The sequence below is a fragment of the Phyllobates terribilis genome, unplaced genomic scaffold (assembly GCF_046119375.1).
Source record: "Phyllobates terribilis strain yellow unplaced genomic scaffold, ASM4611937v1 Scaffold_4__5_contigs__length_816908805, whole genome shotgun sequence".
NCBI classification, from domain to species: domain Eukaryota; kingdom Metazoa; phylum Chordata; class Amphibia; order Anura; family Dendrobatidae; genus Phyllobates; species Phyllobates terribilis.
In genome coordinates this window covers 191,071,450-191,084,997 of record NW_027362764.1, presented here as the reverse complement: position 1 = coordinate 191,084,997, position 13,548 = coordinate 191,071,450, and positions in this window count along the sequence as shown.

Below are 13,548 nucleotides of genomic sequence, written 5' to 3'. Positions count from 1 at the left end.
AAGTGGCTTTCCACGTCTCTCCTGGTGACGAAGACGTCGGTGTCAGCCTACGGGTCTCTGATGAAGCCCCAGCCATGCTCTAGCTGGAACTTTACTACGGTCCCAGTGGCTCTGGGACCGCGGACGGCTTGGGAGTCCTGACGGGCCCTCCTCTTCTGCTCCGCGCTCCGGGCTTGGAGTCGCTCCTCCCTGATGCGCCTCTGCCGCCGCTCCCTTTCATAGGTGGCCAGCTGCTGACGGCAGCAATCCACGCGCTGGGCTGCTTCCGCCCGGGTCTCCTGAGTGAACCCCATGAGATTCTCGCTGGTGGGGTCCCATGCAAACTGGGCATCCTCCGGCAGGGGTGGAGCGATGTTGGCAGGCTCCGGGGCAGGGATCAGAGGCTCGCTCAGGGGTTGTTCTCTCCGGAGACAGGGGTTGGCAAACTCCGGTGGCCACTCAAAGGGCAGCCAGTCCGGGCTGGTATGGTGGGCGTACAGGTCCGCAACCAGGGGTGGCACCGCGGGCTTCAGACGTGTGGCAGTGCCCGGGGGCACTCGGCCTTGCGACCAGGCCGGTGGTCGCTTGTTGGTCGCGCCCGGGGGTGGCACCGCCAAGGTAGGGGGCGCTGGTGAGGCAGCGGCGCCCGAGTATGTTAGGCCTTGCGTCCCGGCCTGTGACGTCTCCCGCTTTACGGCGCCCGGGTTCAGAGGGCACAGCGCGGGGCGGGGCGTGACAGTGACGTTTGCAGCCTGAGACCTAGCTGGCGGCGGTGGAGGCATGATGTCAGGTACGGTCCGAGGGGCTTCGGGTCCCGCAGTGGAGGGTAAGGGCAGGCTGGTGTTCCCAGGGCTTGGGGTGGTGGCGTCCCCTTTACCTGCCTCGGTCTCCGTGGCCTCCTCCGCGGCGTCGTCTGCAGCTGCCGGTCCCTCTTCTCCGCGCCCAGCGGTAAGCGCGCTGCCCGGTCCCGGCGGGGTCCTCCGCTGGCTGCCTTCGTGCTGCCGGGCCATCTCCTCCCTCCACCCGGCAAACACATCCCGCTGCGCCCGGACCATCCTCCTGTTCAGGTCTTCCAGCGCTGCACGCGCACTATCCGGGTCCCTGGGCAGCTGGGCTAGCAACTCAGTCAGGCTGCAGGGTGGCTCAGCTTGCAGCAGGCTGCGGGCCAGGGTGCTGGTGGAGTTCTCTGCTCCCTCCATATCCGGGTGCAGCAGGTCCAGACTGATCCAGGCCGCGCCCGGCCCCACAGTTTCCTTTCCTATCCGCCCCCATGGGGGGTGGTCTTGTGGGCATCTGCTGACAATCACCTTTAGGGGCAGCCCCCCCACGTTGATGGACATCTCCACTGCTGCATTCATGGCTGGTGGGGGCGGGCTCCTTCTTTTGCGCCATTCTGGGACCTGGCCCACGATGGGAGGTGGCTTCCTGCTGTCTTTTGGTGCGCACATAATGGCGTCCGCTCTTCTAGGGCGGGAAAAACGGATGAAGATGGCGGGAAACGGTCCAAGATGGCGTCTGATGGCGGGAATCGGCTCCGGATGGCGGGAAACGACTCCGGACGGCAGAAACTTCTGGAAATGGCGGGAGACTTCTTTTCAAGGTACATGTACTATCTTCTTCAGGCACGCAATACCCGCTTGTGGCGGGTTGGTAAAGATCCTGCCGACTACGCCAAAATTTGACGCGCCCCCTGGGCCTGTGCTGTGCAGGGGATACCTGGAGCCGTATCGCTGGGGGTGGTAGTCTACGTGGCGTTGACCCGGTCCGTGCCCAGGGTGGTCAAACGAGTGGCAGTCTTAGGTAATAACAAGTGTCCGACTACGCCACCCGTGGATTGCGGTCAGTGGGGACCGCCGCTGCGCTGCAGACCGCTGAGGCTGATGTAGTTTGCGCAGCCGAGTATGGAATAACTCCCCACGGGAGAAGTATTGCCTCAGGGCAGCTAGTGTGGATGCTGGGAGTGATGGTGTGAGCGTCCCAGTACTGACGGTGCTGGTGCGGCGATGAAACACAGAGACTTGTGGTGCAGTTTCCAATGCTTTACTCACAGTTTTCATCCAGGTCACTTGTGCACATGAAGGACCGCCTGAGCCGTGCTGCGTTCACCAGCCAAGGGACTCGACCAACTCCCAGGCAATTCCAGAGCGTGGCACAGGACTCCCTTCCTTTCCTTTCTCTGGCCGTCCCCACCAGTGACCCACCTTTGTCCAGCTCCCTCGGGCCTTCTCTTGGCGGAACCTGTCTCCAGTTTCCCTGACCCTATGCGGTATGCTTTCCTGGTGGATGTAGTGAGGGGTCGCACCAAGATGTGGTAACAACCTCCGGTCTTTGGCTGAGGAATCTGTTGCCTCCACCAATTTGGGTTCCGGTACCCTGCTCTGCCAACCCTTCACCCTGTATCTCCTGGGCATATGGGGTTCCTTCTGTCCTCGTGTCTCTGGGCCTTTCTCTGTGTTCCTTGCTTCCTTTCTCCTCTGTTCCAGTTCCTTTCTTACTTTCCTTTCTGTTCTTTCTTCTCTCTCTCAGGCTCCAGCCTTCTGACAAGGCCTGCCTGCGGAGCAGAGCCCATGCAGAGGCTCTGCTTCCTGTCTTCTCCTCTCACTCTTACTGTCTGAACTTCTAAGATGGTGCCCACCTTATATACCTCCTTCTAACACCCGAGCCAAGGTGACTAGCAACCAATGGGCTCCTACCTATGCCCAGAGACCCACCCCTATCTGCTCCTACACCACTGGGTGTACTTTCCCCTCCCCACTCCAGACAGGGACAGATGCTGTCGTGCCTGCACTTCTGTCTAGTGGGAGCACCGTTGAGCTGTCCCTCGGAAATGGGGTGTGTGTGGTACATGCAGCTTACTGAGTCCTGGTCCACACTCCATCCTTACCCGGGAGTGGAATATCACACCTCTGGTTTGAGGTGCAATATCCCTGTAGCAGCCGAGCCCTCGGGGTGCTACACAACCACCATCAGCAACCACGTCCACATCCTTGTCCTAGTTTACCGTTCAGTTGTCCCTACCCCAGTTATTGGAATGTAAGCACAAATATGCAGCCACCAACCCACATGTCACAATACTAAACTGACACATTTGCAGACTGCTTGCACTAAAAATGTTGCCTTTTAGGCTTGTGGAGGTGGAAGCTTTCCGCAACCTGATGGAAGTGGCTGTCCCTCGGTACTTGGTCCCCAGCTGCCACTATTTCTCCCGGTGTGCCATCCCCGCCTTACATAAGTACATGTCCCAGAACATTACCCGTGCCCTCACCATAGTAGTTACTGGGAAGGTCTACCTAACCACGGACACGTGAGCAAGTGGTTGGGGCCAGGAACACTACATTTCACTGATGGCACACTGGGTAAATATTGTGGAAGCCGGGACCCAGTCGGACCCTGGGACAGAACACGTGCTACCGATGCTGAGGTTTGCGGGCCCTGGTTCAATCAGGGTTGCCTCTACCTTCTACAGCAGTTCCTGCACCTCCTCCTCTTCAGCCTCCATCTCCGTAACAACCACATCAGTCACAAGCTGGAAGCACTGTAGCACTGCCTCGGCCAAGTGGCAACAGTCTCTGCTGAAGCTAAAATGCTTAGGTGACAAACCGCACACCGCAGCAGAGTTGTTCACAGCTGTAACAGAGCAGGCAGATCTGTGACTCTCACCCCTGAACCTACAACCAAGCATGGTCTTGTGTGGCAATGGCCAGAGCCTGGTGGCGGCTGTGAAGCTTGGCAACCTCGCACACGTACCGTTCCTGGCCCATGTGCTCAGCTTAGTGGTTCAGCGGTTTATCAAAATCTACTTTGATCTGCTTGTGAAAGTACGCTGCGTGTATGCAAATTTCCGAAAGTCAGTTACAGCTTCCGCCGCCCTGGCCGTGCTTCAGCAGAGTTTGCAGCTTCCAGCTCAATGACTGGTGTGCGATGTCACCACGCGTTGGAACTCAACGTTGCATATGTTGGGAAGGATTTGTGAGCAGCAGAGGGCAGTTGTTGAGTACCAGCTTCAACACGTCCGTCGGTATTTAGGTCAGCCTCCGCACATAAGAGTTAATGAGTGGGCATGGATATCTGACATATGTACCATCCTCCAAAACTTTGAGGACTCCACCAAGATGGTGAGCGGCGATGACACCATAATTAGCATCACCATCCTGCTTCTCTGTCTATTGAAACGCTCGCTGCTCACAATTAAAGAGAAGGCTTTGCAGGCAGAGCACAATGAGATGGAGCAAGGAACTATACAGGGTGATGCTACACAGTCCAGCCTCATCTCATCTCAATGTGGATTGGGTGATAATGAGGAGGCGGAGGAACAGGAGCTGGTTTCCTGAGCTACAGACGGTACTACCCACACCACATTCATCAAGTTTGTTCAGAGTGGATGGCCTGAAGATGGGGAGGAGAGGGAGGATGAGGAGGAACGGGAGACCCTTGCTTCTATCTCTCCCTACCGTGGCGGAGAGCTCTAATAAAATGTTGCAGTACTAGAAGGCCCTTTTTGAAGAATTATTTAAAAAATTCCCATCTGAAAACACTGGTTGCAGAGGTAACAGATCCTTGGACAACCAACCAAGGAGTACAGGTGAGGGAGATACAAAGCAGATGCAGCAGAGGCAGGGGAACACTGTCAAAGGTCTGGAACAATTTTCTCAGACCCTCCCAGCACCCAGGCAATGATGTGCGGGGTACTCTGACAAGGAGGTAAAAGTTTTGGAAGATGCTGAAGGGGTACCTTGCTGACCGTTCCAGCATCCTCCATGATTCCTCTGTGCCTTACAACTAATGGGTATCCAAGCTGGACATGTGGCATGAACTTGCTCTTTATGCCTTGGAGGTAGTGATGAGCGAACGTGCTCGCCACTACTCGGTACTCGCCCGAGCATCATGGTGCTCGACAAGCTCAGCGCTCGCCGAGTATTTCTGGGTTGCTCGGGCGGGAACTCGGGTCCCCTCCCTGCATGCTTGGCGCTCTTTAGAGAGCCAATGAACATGCAGGGATTGCCTGCCATGCACTGTAATGCAGTAGCCATGTTGGTTGTGGGCATTACAGTGATTGGCTGGCCGCACAGCGTCATCAGGTGTATATCAGACCTGGCGCCGCCATGCTCGTCACAGTCACTCCGGATCAGACAGTGTAGGGTGAGCTGCTGCTGAGCTAGGGAGAGATTTGCTTGTGTATTAGGTAGTGTAGGGAGAAAAACCGCACATTACTGTTTTGCCAAGTTTTTAACACTAAGGTTCGGATACGGCTTTAAAGAAGGCAACCCTTTGCGATATAACGCAATTTTATTTATAATAGTTGATTTAAAAGGTAAAATACATAATTAAAGGAATAGTATGATATGATGATATTGCGAACATTTTTGTATATGTTCTAATACAAAGGTTAAGTACATATATATATATATATATATATATATACTCACTTCATCACCAAGGAGCTTTTAAACATCATCCGTCTGCGCCATTTGCTTGTTGGCAGTGCAGAATACAGCCAGGTCCTTTCCATATTACAGCGCTAAAAATCCATCTCTTTAAAACAGTGTTTTCTCCGTCACACGGATCACATATACTTTTTCAGAAAATACTGTCATTTCTGGCCTCCATTAAAAAAAATTTTCAGTGTGTCAGCAAAGTTTTTGACACTGGTTTGCTGTTCAAAACAGTTACCTACAGGCCAGGTATTTAAAACTGTGTTTTCTCCGTCACAGGGATTACATATACGTTTTCAGAAAATACTGCCATTTCTGGCCTCCATTAAAAAAAAATTCAGTGTGTCAGTGAAGCAATTGACACCAGATTGCTGTCCAAAACAGTTTCCTACAGGCCAGGTATTTAAAACTGTGTTTTCTCCGTCACACGGATTACATATACGTTTTCAGAAAATACTGCCATTTCTGGCCTCCATTAAAAAATTTCTTCAGTGTGTCTGCAAATTTTTGACACTGGTTTGCTGTCAAACCAGTTACCTACAGGCCAGGTATTTAAAACTGTGTTTTCTACGTCACACGGATTGCATATACGTTTTCAGAAAATACTGCCATTTCTGGCCTCCATTAAAAAAAATTTCAGTGTGTCAGTGAAGCAATTGACAGCGGATTACTGTTCAAAATAGTTACCTACAGGCCAGGTATTTAAAATTGTGTTTTCTCCGTCACACGGCTCACATATACGTTGTCAGAAAATACAGCCATTTCTGGCCTTCATTAAAAATTTCTTTCAGTGTGTCAGTGAAGCAATTCACAGCAGTTTGCTGGACAAACTACGTACCTACAGGCCAGGTAGTTAAAACTCTGTTTTCTCCGTCACACGGATCACATATAAATTCGCTCCAAACTCAGTCATTTGTAGTGAGCGTGGAAGATATTGTCCTCCATTTAAAATGGGCAAAGCATGAGGCAAGGGACGGGGAACTGGACGTGATGGTAATGGTGCATGCAGAGGCCGAGGACAAGGCCGTGGGCAAGCCGAAATTGTGCCACAACAAACACCCACATCTTCTCGCCTGACCTTCCTGTCCCAATTTCTAGGGGACCGCAGCACACCACTATTGAACCCAGAGCAGTGTCAAAAGGTTGTTGGTTGGATAGCAGATAATGCTTCCAGTCACTTAGCCACCACCACCACCACCCTGTCTTCCACGCGGTCAAGTCTCAGTAGCCGTGAGTCTGGATCTTATATTCCTCACCCTGATCCTCCTTCCTCCCACCATGCCGAGTACCCAGCAACAACTGATCCCACACTTGGACACTCTGAAGAGCTGTTCACTTTTCCCTTTATAGATTCAGGCCTCTCGCCTGGTCCACTTGAAGTGGGGCAAGAGGAGATCGCGTGTAGCGATGTCCAAATATTTGAGCAGCCACGGTCACATGAAAGCGACGGTGGGAAAGTGTCACAAGAGGTGGACGATGATGAGACACAATTGCCAGAAAGTCAGGAGGAGGACCAGAGTGCGGAAGTGGAATGTTACGCTCACGCCCGGACTGACTGGCGTGAGTGTGGTTAGTGGTCCCACAGGGCCACGTACCGAGGACTGCCTGGAGGGGCATGACTAGGTGCCTCGCCAGATCCGACCACGAACACACGGCGGCTTAATCGACTCCATGGTCAGAGGAGGGACGTGGGAGGTGGCCCAGGTGTTACTCCAGATCAGACCCCAGTCACAGCTGTTGACCCACACCGGGGAATGCAGGAACAGGCAGGTTAGGCTGGTATGCAGACAGGTGGGTACTGGCAGGCACGGCAGGTATGCAGACAGGTGGGTACTGGCAGGCATGGCTGGTATGCAGACAGGTGGGTACTGGCAGGCACAGCTAGTATGCAGACAGGCGGGTACTGGCAGGCACGGTTGGTATGCAGACAGGCAGATACTGGCAGGTAGGAACGCAGGCTGGATAGGGACCAGTACAGACTGGGATACAGGAACAGAGCCACAGGTGCGGGGGACAAGCAGAGCAGACCGGCAGGTGCAGAGGAGAAGCGGAGCAGAGCAGAGCGAAACCGTAGGTGCAGAGGACTAGCAGAGCGAAACCGCAGGTGCGGAGGACAAGCAGAGTGAAACCGCAGGTGCGGTGGACAAGCAGAGCAGAGCGAAACCGCAGGTGCAGTGGACAAGCAGAGCAGAGCGAAACCGCATGTGCGGTGGACAAGCAGAACAGAGCAAAACCGCAGGTGCGGTGGACAAGCAGAGCGAAACCGCAGGTGCGGTGGACAAGCAGAGCAAAGCGAAACCGCAGGTGCGGTGGACAAGCAGAGCAGAGTGAAACCACAGGTGCGGTGGACAAGCAGGGCAGAGCGAAACCACAGGTGCGGTGGACAAGCAGAACAGAGCGAAACCGCAGGCACGGTGGAAAAGCAGAGCAGAGCGAAACCGCAGGTGTGGTGGACAAGCAGAGCACAGCAAAACGGCAGGTGCGGTGGACAAGCAGAGCGAAACCGCAGGTGCGGTTGACAAGCAGAGCAGAGCGAAACCACAGGTGCGGTGGACAAGCAGAGCAGAGCGAAACTGCAGGTGCGGTGGACAAGCAGAGCAGAGCGAAACCACAGGTGTGGTGGACAAGCAGAGCAGAGCGAAACCGCAGGTGCAGTGGACAAGCAGAGCAGAAGGTGCAGGCAGACAGGACAGTGCTCTGTTCACATGGAACAGACTGGGAAACACAGGAAGATAGTTAGAACACAGGAAGTAGATACGGAGGCAGGGAAACGGGACAAGTAGAACCAGATACACACAAGGTACTTACAATGAAGTAGCAAGTGGACACAAAACTCACAAACAGAAGTACAGAGACAATGAGTTGGAGTCAGGTGCAGGTTCAGACACTGCAGGAAAAGGGAAGGTATGGACATAGAGACAAACAGGTAACGGGCTAGGACACAGTTCAGACAGGAACTGAGCCTGGAACAAGATACAGGAACGAGCCTGGGAACACAGCCCCCAGGGTGGCGGAAACAGACTAGAAGTCACAGATACAGGTAACAGGCTTGGGTATACAGCCCCCAGGGTGGCGGAACAGACTAAAAGTCACAGATACAGGTAACAGGCCTGGGTATACAGCCCCCAGGGTGGCAGAACAGACTAGAAGTCACAGATACAGGTAACAGGCCGGGGTATACAGCCCCCAGGGTGGCGGAAACAGACAAGATACAGGACAGGACCTGGCAACACAGTTGAACAGAACACACTGAAAGAAAGTGTTGCTCAGGCACCTCCTACTGGATGGAGGGGGTTTAAGTATCCAGTGACTCACAGCAATAGGCTGGGGACGCATTAGGGGTGCGTACACTGTAACTTTAAGAATCAGGCAGTAACCACGCCGCCGCCCTAAGCAATCAGACAAGAGACATGCACACAGCAAGTACTGGAGCAAAGTGTGCAGCCTGGACTAATAGGTAAGTTGGCGGTCTTGCATGGTGGGAGATGGTAAGCCATGCCAGCATGCCGCCAGGGATGTTACATGGAAGACGAGGTGGTGGATGATATAGTAACTGACCCAACCTGGCAGGAGGACATGCAGAGCGAGGACAGCAGCACACAGGGGGATGGAGGCAGAGCACCCCAACAGACAGGAAGAAGCAGTGTGGTGGCCGCAGACAGAAGGCAGGCAACCGTTCCCCGTAACACCAACATGAAGGAAGTTGCCAGTACAACTGTTAGGTCTTCCCGAGTCAAGTTGTTTTTTAAAGACTCTGCTGATAACCCCAAAAAGGCCATTTGCAACACTTGCCAGGCCAGCATCAGCAGGGGTGGCAAAATGACCAGCCTGACCACCACCAGCATGATCAGGCACATGGAAGAAAAGCACACGACTTTGTGGGCCGAACGCCAGGGTCCAGGAACAGTGTCTGCGGGTGGCACCATTGCTTCTTCCGCTGTTTTGCATGCAAGTCAATCCCCTGTCCATGGTGCATGCGAAGATGCCTCCTGCCCTGCACCTGTCATTGCACACTCTCAAGTAGCAGCATCAGGAAGCACTTCCATGTCCTTGTCCCAGCGCAGCATTCAGTTGTCCATACCCCAGTCCTTGGAACACAAGCACAAATATGCAGCAAACGTCCTACAGGCCACACTACTAAATTCTCACATTTCACGACTGCTTGCGCTCGAAATGTTGCCTTTTAGGCTCTTGGAGATGGAAGCATTCCACAACCTGATGGCGGCGGCCGTCCCTCGGTACTTGGTCCCCAGCCGCCACTATTTCTCCCGGTGTGCCGTCCCCGCATTACACAAGCACGTGTCCCAAAACATTAGCATTGCTCTCAACAACGCAGTTACTGGTAAAGTCCACCTAACCAGGGACACGTGGACAAGTGCTTGTGGGCAGGGACGGTACATCTCGCTGACGGCACACTGGGTTAACATAGTGGAAGCTGGGACCAAGTCGGACCTTGGGACGGAACACGTCCTCCCAACGCCAAGGATTGCAGGCCCTAGGTCAATCAGAGTTGCCCCCACGGTCTACAGCTCCTGCACCTCATCCTCCTCAGCCTCCTCCTCCTCTTCAGCCTCCATCTCCGAAATGACCACATCACTCTCAAGCTGGAAGCACTGCAGCACTGCCTCGGCCAAGAGGCAACAGGCTCTGCTGAAGCTAATATGCTTATGTGAAAAACCGCACAATGCTGAAGAGTTGTGGACAGCTCTGAATGAGCAGGCAGATCTATGGCTCACACCGCTGAACATACAGCCAGGCATGGTCGTGTGTGACAATGGCCGGAACCTGGTGGCGGCTCTGAGGCGAGGCGAGCTCACACACGTACCATGCCTGGCCCATGTGCTTAACCTCATGGTTTAGCAGTTTCTCAAATCCTACCCAGAGCTGCCGGATATGCTTGTTAAAGTACGCCGCCTGTGTGCCCATTTTAGAAAGTCAGCTACAGCTTCCGCCGCACTTGCAGTGTTTCAGCAGCGTTTGCAGCTTCCGGCTCACAGACTGGTGTGTGATGTCCCCACGCGTTGGAACTCTACACTGCAGATGTTGGGAAGGATTTGTGAGCAGAAGAGGGCAGTTGTTGAGTACCAGCATCAACAACGCCGTCGGTATTCAGTTCAGACTCCACACATAAGACCTCAGGAGTGGACATGGATGTCAGACATATGAACCATCCTCCAAAACTTTGAGGACTCCATCAAGATGGTGAGCGGCAATGACGCCATAATTAGCGTCACCATCCCACTTCTCTGTCTTCTGAAACACTCTCTGCTCACAATCAAAGAGGATGCATTGAAGGCGGAGCACGATGAGATGGAGCAAGGAACCATACAGGGTGATTACACAGAGCCAAGCCTCATCTCATCCCAAGGTGGATTGGGTGACAATGAGGAAGAGGAGGAGGAGGAAGGACAGGAGCTAGTTTCATGCACTATAGACGGTACTACCTGCGCAGCTGTCATACCGTCTGTTCAGCGTGGATGGCCAGAGGACAGAGAGGAGGAGGAGGAGGAGAGCATAGTCAGTCATCCTCTTGGTGAGGACACGGAAGTCTTGCCTGTTAGTAGTCTGGCACGCATGGCTGAGTTTACGTTACGCTGCCTTTCCCATGACCCTCGCGTTCTCAAAATTTTGGGTGACAACCATTACTGGTTGGTGACACTACTAGACCCACGCTACAAGGAGAACTTTATATCTCTTATTCCTGAGACGGACAGGTCTACAAAAATGGGGCTGTACCAGAAGGCCCTTGTTGCGGAACTATTAAAAAAATTCCCATCTGAAAACGCTGGCGGCAGAGGGAACACATCGTTGGACAACTAAGGAGTACAGGTGAGAGAGACACAACTTCAATCCAGCAGAGGCAGGGGAACACTGTCAAAGTTCTGGGAGAGTTTTCTCAGACCCTCCCATCGGACAGGCCCTGAGGCGCGGGGTACTCTCACAAGGAGTGCAAAGTTTGGGAAGATGCTGAGGGAGTACCTTGCCGACCGTACCAACGTCCTCCGTGATTCCGCTGTGCCTTATAATTATTGGGTATCCAAGCTGGATATGTGGAATGAACTGGCTCTCTATGCCTTGGAGGTCCTGGCCTGCCCTGCCGCCAGCGTTTTATCAGAGCGGGTTTTTAGTGCCACTGGTGGAATTATAACTGATAAGTGCATCTGCCTGTCAACTGAAAATGCTGACAGGCTGACTCTTATAAAAATGAACAAGGGCTGGATTGGGCCAGACTTCTCAACACCACCGAATGATAGCAGCGTAACATAAACTCCAATCCAGTGTCTTTTCTTGAGAGGTGTATTCCCATGCACCTTTTCACACCCACACATGGGTATACGCTTCCTGATTTGGGCTATTTTCTCTTGTCCTCCTCCTTCTCCTCATCCTCCACCACCATATCACCAGGGTGACCGTGGTCCGTGATGCAACACCCACCTAGTTTTTTTAAAGGGTGTTCATGATGCCCGTAAAAAAAAATTTTGATACAGTATGTTCATGTATACCCCCCAGGGGTAAATGTTTGTCAGCCCATACACTTAGTGCATGGGCATTACAAGTATAGGAGGCCCGCTCCTTTCTAATGGGAACATTTTTTTATGAGGCCTTCCTCCATGTCTCTTCCAAGGGGCATTGAAGTGCCTCCAAATTTTTGGCAGCCCTTGCATTCAATGCATAGGCCAACACTATGGGAGACTCTCTCCTTTCTAATGGGAGTTTGTCGTTATTGTGACCCTGCTCTATGTGTCTTTAAATTCTTAGTGGGTAGAACACCACATCCCCACAGGGAGCCACCCACCGATAAAAGAAAGACATCGACCTGTACCCCCTGCACATTATCAGAACGCAAAGGGCATGCTAAGAGAAATGAAGGAGAGGCCTTCCTCCACGTTTCTTCCAAGGGGCATTGAAGTGCCTCCAAATTTTTGGCAGCCCTTGCATTCACTGCATAGGCCAACACTATGGGAGACTCTCTCCTTTCTAATGGGAATTTGTCGTTATTGTGGCCCTGCTCTATGTGTCTTTAAATTCTTAGCGGGGTTTTTCCTAAATTGTCAGCCATTGGACTCACTGCATACCCTATAACTGTATAGCAGACTCTCTCCTTTCTAATGGGAACATGTCGTACCTTGTTACTGTGGCCCTGCTCTGTGTGTCTTTAAATTCTTAGTGGGGTTTTCCCTAAAATTGTCAGCCATTGGTCTCACTGCATACCCTATAACTGTATAGCAGACCCTCTCCTTTCTAATGGGAACATGTCATACCTTGTTACTGTGGCACTGCTCTATGTGTCTTTAAATTCTTAGTGGGGTTTTTCACAAATTTAGGCAGCCCTTGCAGTCACAGCATGGGCATTACCACTTATAGGAGACCCGCTCCTTTATAATGGGAACATTTTTTTTACTGAGACCCTCCTCTATGTCTCTTCAAAGGGGTATTCGGTTGCGTCCAAATTTTTGGCAGCCCTTGCAGTCACTGGATACGCAATAACAGTATATGAGACCCACTTTTAATAATGAGAACAACAAAGCATAGCCGGCTGATGGCTGTCTAACAATAGCTAGGGCCGACTGCTGGTCTTTTAAGAATAGTAAAGGCTGTCTGATGTCCCTATAAAAATAGGCTTTATGACTTTCAGAGTTCCTCCATCATAAATAAAACAGGAAGTGTCTGATGATGTGTCACACACCACATTGCCAGATAAGGTTGTAAAATGTTAAAATGACATTTCCCGGTGAATGCATTTGTCTTAAAAAAAAAACTTAAAAAAAACAAAACAATAGGATCTTTCTTTAGTATAAAAAACAGCATCACCAATTTAACAACAATGTAATCACATTGTTCAGCTCATGCACCTCCTCCTCCATCTCCGAAATGACCACATCAGTCACAAGCTGACGGCACAGCAGCACTGCCTTGGCCAAGCGGCAACAGGCTGTGCTGAAGATAACATGCTTATTGCTTAATTGACAAACCACCCAGCGCTGCAGAGTTGTTGAAAGCTGTAACACAGCAGCTTGATCTGTGGCTCTCACCGCTGAACATACAGCCAGGCATGGTCGTGTGTGGCAATGGGCGGACCCTGGTGACGGAGAAATGACAGCCAGGGTAGATACGGTTTCCCTCTATGCCAGTCCTT